This window comes from Medicago sativa, chromosome 5 (genome assembly GCF_051527215.1).
Source record: "Medicago sativa cultivar Bolivia chromosome 5, Bolivia_mono, whole genome shotgun sequence".
Taxonomy (NCBI): domain Eukaryota; kingdom Viridiplantae; phylum Streptophyta; class Magnoliopsida; order Fabales; family Fabaceae; genus Medicago; species Medicago sativa.
Window position 1 is genome coordinate 51735769 of NC_140753.1, and position 13449 is coordinate 51749217.

General features: G+C 34.0%; 2 long non-coding RNA genes across 4 annotated transcripts; one reads left to right on the forward strand and one right to left on the reverse strand.

The window, feature by feature from the left end:
- Positions 1-3281: 3281 nt before the first annotated feature.
- Positions 3282-4915, reverse strand: LOC146922848 (uncharacterized). Its single transcript, XR_015012618.1, has 2 exons — positions 4639-4915; positions 3282-4089 (listed from the first exon to the last, which is right to left on the reverse strand). It is a non-coding gene; the product is annotated as an uncharacterized LOC146922848 (long non-coding RNA).
- A 486-nt stretch (positions 4916-5401) lies between these two features.
- LOC146922849 (uncharacterized) lies at positions 5402-12570 on the forward strand. 3 transcript variants are annotated; one of them, XR_015012620.1, is made up of 7 exons: positions 5402-5541; positions 6095-6294; positions 7507-8446; positions 9166-9213; positions 9297-9447; positions 10774-10845; positions 12336-12570. It is a non-coding gene; the product is annotated as an uncharacterized LOC146922849 (long non-coding RNA). The 3 variants fall into 3 exon arrangements; XR_015012621.1 differs by having other exon boundaries at positions 5418-5541; positions 6159-6294; XR_015012622.1 differs by lacking the exon at positions 6095-6294 and having other exon boundaries at positions 5455-5541.
- Positions 12571-13449: the final 879 nt, after the last annotated feature.

The window sequence follows — 13449 nt, forward strand, 5'->3', positions numbered from 1 at the left end:
GAGGCAAAGGGGGCACATCCCAAAGAGGGGAAGAGGTCGGAGGGCGGATGGTTCAGGGACTTCTCAGGCATCTGAGGCTTCTCAGGCGCATCCTGAACAGTCGCAGGTGGTTGACCCGACCCAGGAGGTGGAGTACCTGAACTATCAGGATCACCATGATGTGACTGATGGTGGGTATGACGAGCAGCATATGCCAGAGCAGCCGCATATGCCAGGGGAGCCAGACGAGGATGACATTGCTATGGCGGCTGCCCCGGAGGTGTTGCCTACGGACGCTCCCTTTCCTGGAGGACCGCAGGACATATCTTTGCTTCACTCTTATGCCAGTCATGTGGCATTGCCGCTTTGGTATAATAAGGATGACGTAAGTATTTTTTTTTTTAAATGTTCTTTTTTAAATGTTAACTTTTATATATGTTTTTTTTAATTCCTTTCTTTATGTTTAATTATTTTCTTTATTTTTCCTTTCTTGATTTAAATTGTTTTATTTATATGTTTAGATTATATGTTTTATTTATATGTTTTATTGATATGTTTTATTTATATGTTTTATTTATGTGTGATTTTCTTTAAATTGTTTTATTTATATGTTTTCTTTATATGTTTTATTTATATGTGACTTTCTTTAAATATGTTTTATTTATATGTTTTATTTATATGTGATTTTCTTTAAATTGTTTTATTTATATGTTTTCTTTATATGTTTTATTTATATGTTTTCTTTATATGTTTTATTTATATGTGACTTTCTTTAAATATGTTTTATTTATATGTTTTCTTTATATGTTTTATTTATATGTGACTTTCTTTAAATATGTTTTATTTATATGTTTTCTTTATATGTTTTATTTATATGTGACTTTCTTTAAATATGTTTTATTTATATGTTTTATTTATATGTGATTTTCTTTAAATTGTTTTATTTATATGTTTTCTTTATATGTTTTATTTATATGTGATTTTCTTTATATGTTTTCTTTATTTTTATTTTAGCATTTGTTAAGTTTAATATTTATTAGTTAAATGTTTACATTGTTTAAACTATGTTTATTTTTCTATTTTTGCAGTGCCGCAAGAAGCGTTTTGTAAAACCAATTAATCATGGCCCCAAGATTTTGAGTCTCGGACGTCCAAACCCCAATCAGAGATGGTTTTGGGATCCGCTTATGCAGAGTGGCTTACATGATTTGGTATACTTGGGCTACGCCACTGTGCCTCACGCTTTGCTGATGACTTTATGCGAGAGGTGGCATTCCGAGACCAGCACTTTTCACATGCCTATGGGGGAGATGACTGTGACTTTGGATGATGTCGCATGTCTTATGCATGTCCCGATTGAAGGGCGGATGTTGGGCCACCGGAAGAAGATGCTGAGACATGAGGGAGAGGCACTACTGATGACTCACTTGGGTGCGTCGAGGTCGCAGGCAGAGAAAATCTGCAATACTGAGTATGGTGGATACATTAGTTATCCTAAGCTGAGGGAGTTTTATACGACGCACCTTGGTAGAGCCAACCTTTTGGCGGATACACAGGATCCAGAGGAGCTGGAGGAGTTGGAGAGGGTTAGGACTTATTGTGTGAAGTCCTACCTTCTATACTTGGTTGGATGCCTGTTGTTTGTGGATAGAAGCAACAAGCGCATCCAGTTGATTTATTTGACGACTATGGCGGACGGCTACGCGGGGATGCGTGCTTATTCATGGGGAGGGATGGCACTTGCATACCTGTACGATGAGTTAGCTCAGGCTTGTTTGCCCGGAGACAGGCAGCTTGGGGGAAGCGTGACACTGCTCACTGTAAGTAAAAATTAAATTTAAATTAAATTTTTTTTGTTAACTATTATTATTTTGTTATATTTTGTTATATTTTTTCGTTAACTTTAATTTTTTTTGTTAACTATTATTATTTTGTTATATTTTGTTATATTTTTTTTGTTAATTGTAAATTTTATTTTTTTAGTTAACTTTAATTTATTTATATGTGATTTGTATGGTTTATGCAGGCATGGTTTTTGTCGCACTTCCCTAAGTTTTACACTGTTGATCCAAACCCGGACTACATTGAAAATTTACCGGTTGCGGCGAGGTGGACTCTTCAGAAGGGTCATGGAGAGGGGGCCACGTATCGGTCATTGCTTGATCGCATTACGTTTGATGACGTATGCTGGAGGCCGTACGAAGGGCACAGAGAGTTCCAGCCTTTCGAGGAGGTATTTTGGTATTCTGGCTGGATCATGTGCGGCGACCGTAGGGTGTACCGTCACCTGCCAGAGAGGGTATTGAGGCAGTACGGATACGTCCAGTCGGTACCTAGACCTCCGACGGATGTTCCAGCGCTGACACCGACTGAGATTGTGCAGGCCTTCTCGGACTTCCGCACTCACACACTTAAGGAGGCTGATTGGGGTGAGCAGGCAGGAGAGCAACCATGGCGTATGGCAGAGGGCTATGTACGATGGTACACGCTTATGTCTCACCCTCAGATTTTGCCACTTCTTCCGGGAGATGTTCCGAGGCCTCCAAACGAGGAGCAGATCGTTGCAGAGCAGTGGGAGCGGTACGAGGCGAGAAGCTCCCCTGACACCTATGACATGGTTAGCGGCGCTGTTGCCCATGCTGATGAGTTTTTGGGTCAGGAGGTGATGAGCATGACCCCTCAGCAGTTGTATGCGGCCTTGCAGGATGTTAGGCAGCAGATCACGCCGATCATTACCAGGAGGAGAGCCCAGAGACCGAGGAGGAGGCACCAGCAGCACCAGCATGACCAGGACCAGCAGTAGGATTAGGACTGCTAGTATTTTTGGGATTTATTTTTAGGACTTTGGTGTATTTTCATGACATTTGACCGTTTTGTTAGTACAGTACATTTGTTGTTACTTTGTTTGGATGACATTTTTTTATGACAATTGCTCGTTTCCGTATTATATTTTCAATTTCAGTTATGTATGTAATTTGATTTGACTAGCTTTATGGTTTGGCATCGAAACAATGTGTTTACAATGTGTAAAAACACATGTAACAGGTTCTGCCTTCAACCTGGTTCTGCAAATTCTGGCTTCAGGATTACTCGGCAGTTAACTGCCGAGGAAATGATGAAACCGGCGGTAGTAAACTGCCGAGGTTTTCCTCGGTACTAAACTACCGAGGTATTCCTCGGCACTTAACTGCCGAGTTTTTTATTTTTTTTTTGTTTTATTTTGTTTAGAATAGAATTGTGTTAGAAAATTATTAGGAATTCTTTAAAAATTATTTTATGTTATTTAAAATATTGCGATAGAGTGAATTCGAATAAATATTGCGATAGCGTGAATTCGAATAAATATTACAATAGCATGAATTCGTTCGAATAAATATTGCGATACAGGTTTCGTTACATTACATAAATGGGGCATTCCAACTACAACAATTGTCTTACCTCTGAAATGGGGTAAATTCAAACTTGCCAAACAACAAGACTCAAGCTTTTCGCTCCGCATTCATGCTTTCCTTTGAAAAGAATAAATTTTTGTCAGGCTTGATTTAGATGATGGTATTCAAGTGCCAACGAAATGAGGTCCATTCCTTGACACTTAATACCATCATCTAAGCAAGTCTAACAAAAATTTAATCTTTTCAAAGGAAAAACATAAATGCGGAGCGAAATGCTTGAGTCCTCGCCGTTTGGCAAGTTTGAATTACCCCATTTCAGAGGTAAGACAATTGTTGTAGTTGGAATGCACCTTACCCTAACTAAAGACGATCTTCTGGCGGAATCAAGTTGTTGATGATATCTTCAGTTGATCTCAGCAACGTCACCCACATATCGATCCACTGGAACTTTGTGTGCTCCCAATACATGCTCGTCACGTTTTCGTCGTTCTTTAACTCCACCCAAGTGAATGATACGCTCCCCTCGTCGAGCTTTGGACGTTTATACAAAATATTTTGCACCCTCCTTGTGTCTCTGGGGTTGACTCCTTGGTAGAATTCATTCAGTTGATCCTTGAGACCTCTTAACGCTACATCAAGGCACCGAACCTTCAACCTATGAGTTTCTCCGCCGTTGAATGTTGCATGAACGTCGATCCATCCGGCCATTGTTTCAAATCTACACACATAGAAATTTAAAAGAATCAATGAAAAACTCATTCAAACATTGCAAATTATACATAGACTCTAAAAATCATAAAAATAACCCTAAAATGTAATTGTCTAAAAAAAAAAAAATCACGTAAAATATAGCAAAATTATTCAAATTATATTTACTCTTAAAATAAATCATATAGTCTTACTAAAATAAAATTAAAAATATAAAACACCAAATAAAAAAATAATCCTAAAATTTTTAAATTATAACATAATCATCATGCAAACATTTTAACAAAATTAATCAACTAACATCTAATCTAAAAATGATTTATAACATGTAAATCTAATTAAAAACTAAAATAAAAAATTAATTTAAAACACCAAATTAAAATATAACCAATAAACTTTAAACTATAACATAAACATCATACAAACATTTTACTCTAAAAATGAATTATACTATGTAAATCTACTCAAAAACTAAAATAAAATAAATATACTCAAAAACTAAAAAATAAAAACATTTATAACAACTAAAATTTAAGTTAATAGCATTATAATTACTTACTTGTGATTTTGTTGAATAAATTTGGTTGGATTTGGTTGGGTTTTTTAGAGAGATTTGTGAGAGAGATTTGAGACAAAAAATTTGAAGATGTGATGAATAATGGAGATGAGAAAGCTTCTGCCAGACTTGTAGCAGAAAACTTCGGCAGTTAACTACCGAGGAATTCCTCGGCAGTTAACTGCAGCCGGATTTTTAATTCCTCGGCAGTTAACTGCCGAGGGGGCAAAAACGTATTTTACATGTGTGTCCCAGCCTTCTCTAATGTGTGAACAGCAATTTTCTAACAACAATTACTTTTGAACACTCTCTCTAATACTCACTCTTTTATTGGTTTAAATCATTGTAGATCTACACTTTGAAAATTGAACCCCCATAAAATGGTGGAACATATATTGATTTCATCCAATAAATGAGTGAGTGCTAGAGAGTGTTAAAAATGAGTGTTGCTAGCATAATCAAATCATTCTCAAATATCTGCATAATCATAACTTATAGTTACTTGTCAAAATCAATAATCAAATCATGCATTGATAAACTCGTTGAACACATTGATCATGTACTCTCTTCCAACTTTGAGTTGCTTGTATCCAAAACTGAAGAAAACAAAAAGAGAGAACGTATCAGTTTGAACAAGAGATCGCAACACTCCAGGCCGAGTCAGAGAGAGCACCCACCCTGGTGGTAGAATCATAGTGGCATTCAACAAAGCTAATAGAATTGCTTCTTCGGCCACCAAGTACTAATCTCCCTTCAAAAAAATAAATAAATAAATAAATAAAAGAAATTCTAACTTCCTAAGCTAACATGCGCTCTCTCCTCTCAACTATTTCATTTTAGCTTTCCTTTCTTCTTTGTCTCCATTTCTTCCATCGCTGTCAACAACGGTTTCTTCATCTCCAGCCGGTAACAATCTTCTTATCTCCCCTTTTTGTTTGTCTTCCGCTAATAAACTCTTCAAATGGGTTGTAATTTTTACAAAAATCATCATTTAATTAATTCAATAGCAATTTCATCCAAATTGTTCTTAACATCCAAAATTTTACTATAGCAATTTCATAATCAATTTGCTTAAATGCATAAATTAGGGTTTTTTTTTTTGAAATGGATCCTTCGTATGTATTGAATCCACCAATACATACTAACAGGAAATCAAATGATAACTAACAAACTAATTAGCTTTTTGAACAAATCACCAATTTAGGCTTAAATATTACTCTCTCCATATTAGTTTCACCTCTGTATCCATTCAATTCAAGTGATTAGAACATGATATGGTTTATTTTAATAGCACAACTGTTTTACCATTTTTTGAATCATGTTCATTTTTTATTTATTGTTTTTCCAAATATGGATGTTTGTGGTTTATTACTTTTGAATTATTGTCTCACATTGTGGCAATATTTACAAGACTTTGATTATTGTGGGAAGTTCAAATTATTGTGTTGCTGCTTTTTAGATTATATACGAGCTTTTGATCATGTGTCGGCATTCTAAATTTTCTACTTGGTCCTCCTCCAAAGGGGATAATAGAGTAATTAGCTAATACGAGGTTGGATTTCAAGCCCCCAAAGCCTCATTTGATTCTTTCATCATCAAGCATCAACCTACAACTAAGCTAAATGAGCTGAAAGACTGAACTTTATGCATTGAAACCAGGTAATTATAGCATTTTTTCTTTCAACCCCACAATGCTATGTTGGCTAGCTATCACCAAGGGAATAGAAAAGGTAGGAAATAGTGATTAGGAGGAATAACAAAGTTATTAGCTTTGATAAAGTTATTGAAGAGTAAAGATTGTTGTGAACTGGGTCTTTGATATTGTTTTTCATGGTTCAGAGAGAAATGGGTTTTTATGAGCTTTGTTAAAGTTTGAAGGTTGAATAGAGAACCACCAAATAAGACTAAAACTGTACTATTTCTGAGGTTTTCGTGATTTATTAACATTGTATTGTATGAAGCACGAACACCTCTAGGATTAGGTGCGTTGCGGTGTCAGACACTCGTTGGTGTCCGACACTCCTATGACGCATGTCTGTACGCACATGTCGGACAGGTGTCCTAAATAAGTTGTATTCTTCTTTACTATGACACTCCTTGGACCAATGTCCGACACCTATGTAACACTTATATGAGGCGTGTTGGCCAACTTAAACAAATATCTGATATTTTTTTTTCATCTGCTTCCACACAATAGATTCAAGAGTTAAAGATGTGTGAGAAATGTTAATCAACGAGGGATTATAAACATTAAAGTTGATTACAACACATTTAAATTTTTCGATAGTAGATGGATAAATAAAGGCAAAATATTATTGTATCTCGTTATAGAACTTTATTTAATGAAATAAGTTGTTCAAGTTAGATGCATATGTATGTATTTTGATTCTTAGTTTAGATCTTTTATAAATAAATTAATATATAGGTAGCGGAGTCGGTGTCCTATGTTTTTTACATTAGCGGTGTCAGGTGTCCGTGTTAGAGTCCATGTTTCATAGGTAACGATATAGGATTAGCTGGGTTGCATTGTTGGGTACAGGATAAAGGGTCGGTACACATAGGGGATTCAATTTAGGACCGTAGTATTTTAGCCTATTGGTTTGAGAATGTGCAATTGGTGTTGTATTTTGGGTTTTGAGCAAGCCAGTGTGACATTTTGCTTCGGTTGTTGTCAGAATATTATAAAAGTTAGATATTGCCTTTTATTACACTAATATTGTGCTCCTCATTGTTTATAGTGGTTGACTCTTTTTAGTTTTATCCTTTTATTCTATGTTCAATTGTTCTTTACCAAAGACTTTTTTGAAACATTGTGAATTAATTTTATTTTTATCTTGGTTTAAAACTATGTTATTTTTATTTTTTTTGAAGTTCAAACATTTCATTCAAAGAAAGCAACAAAAGGAATGCAGGGAATGTCAACTCTATGTGTGGGAATAAAACCCAACCAAGTTTTGGAGCCAACTACGTTACCAACCCCAACCATGTGGTGGGTCTCTAAATTCAAGTTCCTACTAATAAACATGACAGCAAAATGCATAAAACTACTGATAAGAAGCTTACAATCTGAGATTAAAGGTTCTAAAACAGCAGAGCAACTAATGTCATTCAGGCAGTCCACCACAACAAGTGCATTGGACTTCACCAACACTCTTTCCAGCTTCAGGTCCCGTTCTTGCTGCAGGCACCATCTAATAGCGAGAGTTTAAGCTGTGGCAGGATCAGCTGTTATGTTTTCTCTCTTCCTGGCTGCTAGCATGACTTCATTCGATTGGTGTTTGATAACACAGCCCATCGCAACCGTTCATTCGCATAGCACTCTGCATCAACTTGAATAATGTTGAAACCTTTATGCGTAGGCTCACTTCCCATAGACAGACTTTGTTGACGAAGAACCTTCTTGCATGGGCTTGCTTTGTTGAATTCTAAAACAAAATCCACTGCGTCTGCTGCTATCACATGGGGCAGAGGTTGTTGATGCTTAAAATGGCACTGGTTCCTTGCAGACCATATTTTCGACATCATAGTGCAGAACACCTGAGTTGCAAAGTGACTTTAACACGACAGCCAGTGTAAAAGCCAGTCATTCAAGTCCAAGTCAGAAGGGGCATGAAAACAAAGAGGGGAGGAAAATCATACCAGTTTTGCGATATCACATTGCATAAAAAGATGGGTAGAATTCTCTGCACCGGAGTTACAAAGAGGACAAGTAGGGTCCAGCTGAACACCTTTCTTCACTAAATTGCATCTTGTTGGTAGAATGTTTTTTGCGAGTCTCCATATGAAATTTTTAATTTGATTCTGTATTGGGGTATGCCATATTTCCTTCCACAATTTGCTTTGAATGTGTCATTAAATTTTTAACTCGACTATGTTTTTAGTATTTAATATTTCCTTCCTATGTTTATCTTACACGGACAGTGAATGTGTCATTAAATGGTGAAATTGGATCACTACCAAAAAAAATATTTACACTACCAAAAAATGGTGAAATTGGATACAAATTTCGAAGAAAAAACAAGCAGACTCTGCCAATTCAGATAATGCAACGGCTAATCCTAACCAAGCTATTATGTTTTTGTGATGGAGGTGTGAACGTATTCGAAAGAAAATTTCATGCTTTAGAGATTTTTTCTCTCTTAATAGATGATTTGTTTTTGTTGTGGTATCTAGCATGGAAGTATGCTACATATATGAAGAAAGGAATAAACATTGTTAGTGAATTGAAAGTCGCAGTCTATTCTGCAATATTAGTAGGACTCATTTGTTTTCATATTTTTACTCTAGATAGACCTATAGAAAAGACGGAATGCCTCCATCACAACAACACAATAGCTTTTATCCAACTTTTGCTATTAGTTTTTTTTTTTTTTTTTTTTTTTTTTGCGGATGTTACTGCAGACTCTAAATTTAATTTCACAAGAGGGAACAATTCTTCTTTTCACTCCTATGCACTTTTCTTATGATCAATGCTTCTGACTTATCTCTTTAGCAATTGGGTTATTTACATAGTTTTTGCTGTTATTGCAGTTGCATGTTTCAATCCTCCGTTGGATCTTCTTTCTCTTTTTTGTTGAGGTAAGCTCTGAGTTTACAACTCCATAAAGCTGTTTATGTTTAATTGTTGTTGGTTGTTGAATTTTGTAAAACCCTTGATTTAGATATTGCTTGAATATATAAGCACCCCTTGCCATGAAGGCCCTAAGGTTAATAGAGAAATCGATGAGAAGGATGCAAATGTTCTCTTAAAACTGAGGAAAAGAAACTGGATGCTGTTACCATCATGACATGTGTGGTCCCTCATTAAGGAAGGTTACTTGATCACTTCATTCTTTTTTATAGGAATTGATCACTTTAATCTTATCACTTACAAATTCATTTATCTCTTGAGGTCTTCATGTTGAATTCATATCAAGCACCAAATAATGAAACATCAAGGAGTTTTTGTCACACATTTTTGACAAGCAATATGATAAGTACTGTAAACACTTTCCAACTCTTAAAATGGTAAATGATATCATTTCTAACAGAATATATTATATAAAAATTTAATTTCTCCAACCACCATCAATTTAAAATTGATATTAACATGTTAAATGACATGTCTTTGACATTGATGGTGAATTTCAAATTTCAAGCCTATATATTCCACATATTCCATATACAAGAAATAATTTCTCATCAAACATATCTTATATGGTGTGTTCTTTCCTACAATTATATATTGAGATGGATTTTTTGAATTATGTGTCTCTTAACAAGTATTATGCATGCATTGTTATTTGACTCTAACTTGCTGCTATAGCCACTTAAAAGAAGTAAAATTAGTCATGATGACTTATGTTTGTAAATGAGTTTTTCTTTCATAACTAATCTCATCTTGAATAGAATTGGAAATTCACATTAATGCTATCTGCTTTCATTTGCCAAAGAACAATTTTATTGACGAAGTCTGTTAGCTTTACATACTTTCATTCTTTTTGTGTTTTTTTAACTCTTGGAATCTCGAAAGGCTTCCTCTCATAAAATTTGGCGTTGATACTCCGAAAGTACTTTCCATTTCGGAGTATCAACGCCAAATGGAAGTGTATGTGTTATTTATTTATTTTTTAGATTCTTCATCGGAGACTTTTAGATACCTGAATAGGCAGACTCCTTGATTAAATTTTCAAAGTATATTGTTGAATAATTTGGTAAAGGCTGACTTCTGAAATCAGGATCTTTTGATATGTGCAAGAATAATTTATGACAACTTTATGTCAATTTCACCTTTTAAATTGAAACGAACCAGGACCTCTGAGTGGTACTTAATAAAGTCAATTTTTATAATTCATTATTTGGATTTATTTGCTATGCTATATTGTTCTCTATTACTGATCCGAACTTAAAAATTTAGAATCCATTATCTGATTTACTCACTATGTTTGGTTTAGATGTTTTAATAATATCCACTGGTGTGAGTTTTTGGAAAAAAAAAAATTGTTCCCGTGATTGAAGTTTACCAGCAAATGCAAGAATTCTGTGGTTGATTTTGAATTTTTGTAACGAAAACAGAAAACTGAGTACCAGGTTAAAATGGCTATGGAGGGCTGATGATATACTCATACTCGATCATTTAATTTTTACTATTCTTTTCAGGAGGGTTGAAATGGCCAAGGAGAGTGTCGGGTTAAAAGAAGAAGCAGAGATGACGAAGCTAAACAATACAAGGTGATAAAAACCATGCAGTTATAGAATCCATAAATTATTGTACAACAATACTATCTGTTTGACTGATTGCTAATGTATATAATAGAATAGAAAATCTTAAAGGCTAATGTTAACTTGTGCCTTGAAGGCACATGTTAAGATACTCATTATAGAAATACACATATCAAAAGGCGTGCATTCAACTTCTTAAAAGTTGTTATAGTGTTTTCCAATGCAAAATTGCTCTATTTAGGTTGCTTAACATGTGCCTTAAGGGCACAAGTTAACATGACCCAATCTTAAAATATCTTGCTATCTTGTATGTTAAGTGTATCTTATATTTTGTCTTGTGATCAGTTTCTCCTAAGAGTATGTTATCTTATGTACTTACATATCACACATTGTTTTCTTATTTAATTCAGATTAGAGGTCTGGTATTAATATAAATAATTAAGGTTATAAATTTTTCTTTTGTCATAACATTCACATAGACATAAAAAGTTTTATTGTAAATATTATGCCTGCTGTATTATGATAGAAAGAAACTGGTATTAAAATACAAATTAATATTAATAATACAATAGATTTCCCAAGAAATTCGAGAGTCTTGGTTCTCTCCCCTCCAAGAATTCGAGAGCTTGGTCTCTTCCTTCCAAATAACCACTTTCTACTTTTCAGAATAATCCACAACAGCCTGTGGTTTCCCTTTTATTCACACACAATACATAACTAACTTAATAACTACTTGTTACATAATAACTTACACAATAATTCCCATAACTGCTATTATAAAATATAATATTTATTTAATAATAATGAATAGTCTAAAATATTATTCCTTTTTCTCCATCTGTAACTAAAACACTAACCCTTATAATATAGCAGTGTTGTATCAACCATCAATGTCTCCAGCTGCAAGAAGTTCAAAGATTTTCTCCCTTGAAAATATGCTTGCCACTTCTACAACTCAATTTTTTGAATAAATTTCTCCATCTGTATCTAAAACACTAACCCTTATAATATAGCAGTGTTGTATCAACCATCAATGTCTCCGGCTGCAAGAAGTTCAAATATTTTCTCCCTTGAAAATATGCTTGCCACTTCTACAACTCAATTTTTTGAATAAATTTCTCCATCTGTAACTAAAACACTAACCCTTATAATATAGCAGTGTTGTATCAACCATCAATATCTCCGGCTGCAAGAAGTTCAAAGATTTTCTCCCTTGAAAATATGCTTGCCACTTCTACAACTCAATTTTTTGAGTAAATGGTAATAATATATATTTTAGAGTTTAGGGTGTCGCATTGGTGATATCAGAGCAGTTATGTCCAATAAGACCATGTGGGTCCCGTGTCAGTCAAGTTTCTATCATGCTTGTGTGTCTTTTTGTTAAATGTGTTATTGCTTGCATACTATTCTTGTATTACTTGTCTTTGGTAATTTTCTGTGTGCTATGTGAAAAGTTTAGCATTATTTTGCCATTTAACTCGTTTTCATTTTGTTGTTAGGCAACACACAAAATGCTCAACTGTTTGAAGACTTGAGGCAAGTATATTTTAACTTGGACATCAGTTATTTAGTTGAACTTATTTGTCTTGGATTATTGAACAGAGAAATGCAATACTTCATTCAAAATGTACTATAAAAGCTATTGGTGCTCACTCACTTTCGCTTTTGTTATTTTCCTTCTCCTCACAAACCATCTTATCTTTATATAATACAAAAGCATACATCTATAAGCAATATTACACGTGGCGTCTTCATATTCTCCATCTCATTTAATGTTTTTTCATCAACCAATCAAAATGGATCTTTACTCATTCATTTTCTATTAGCCAATCAAAATGAATCATATGACTCATTTATTTTTCATCAACCAATCAAAGTTGATTATGACATATTCGTTCCTGTATATAGACAATTTGATTTTCATTATTTTCATCTACCTTTTTCTTCCATAAAGAAATCATTGCTTTCAATCTCATTCTCTTTTATTTTATTTATTTATTATTTTTTATTGTTTTATTTATTTAACATTTCTTATTCTTATGTTACTTTATATTGTGATTTCTTATGTTGTTGTTTTCTTATTCATATTCTCTCTTTTCAATTTTTTTTTTTGTGTTTATAAGTTTTTTGTTTTGGGTTAATTAAGTTTTTGGTCCCTATAAATATCTGGAGTTTTGTTTTTAGTCCCTATAAAAATAAATCACACTAAAAACAAAACTGTGATTTATTTATAGGGACTAAAAACTTAATTAACCCTAAAATTTTCCAAGATATTTTGCTTGCGGTAGTTATAGTTTCTTCTAGCAATTGATTTTACTTCGCACCAAACTCAATTCCCATTGCAATGGCCCGCAATTGCAACATCCACATCCACATTCCTAATTTAAAATCATATTTTTGTGAATGTGGTTGTGGATGCAATACAAAGTTGAAACTCAATACTATTTTATCTAAACCTAAGTCTAAGTTTTCACCGCGCCGCACAAGTAAGCTGTGTCTACAAAAAAAATCATCAAGATGCGTTAGTAAATTGACTCATTTCACCTTATATAAAAAAAAATAGTGTTCTTCGCAAAATATGATTTTATATTTTTATTGATACTTTGTGTTATC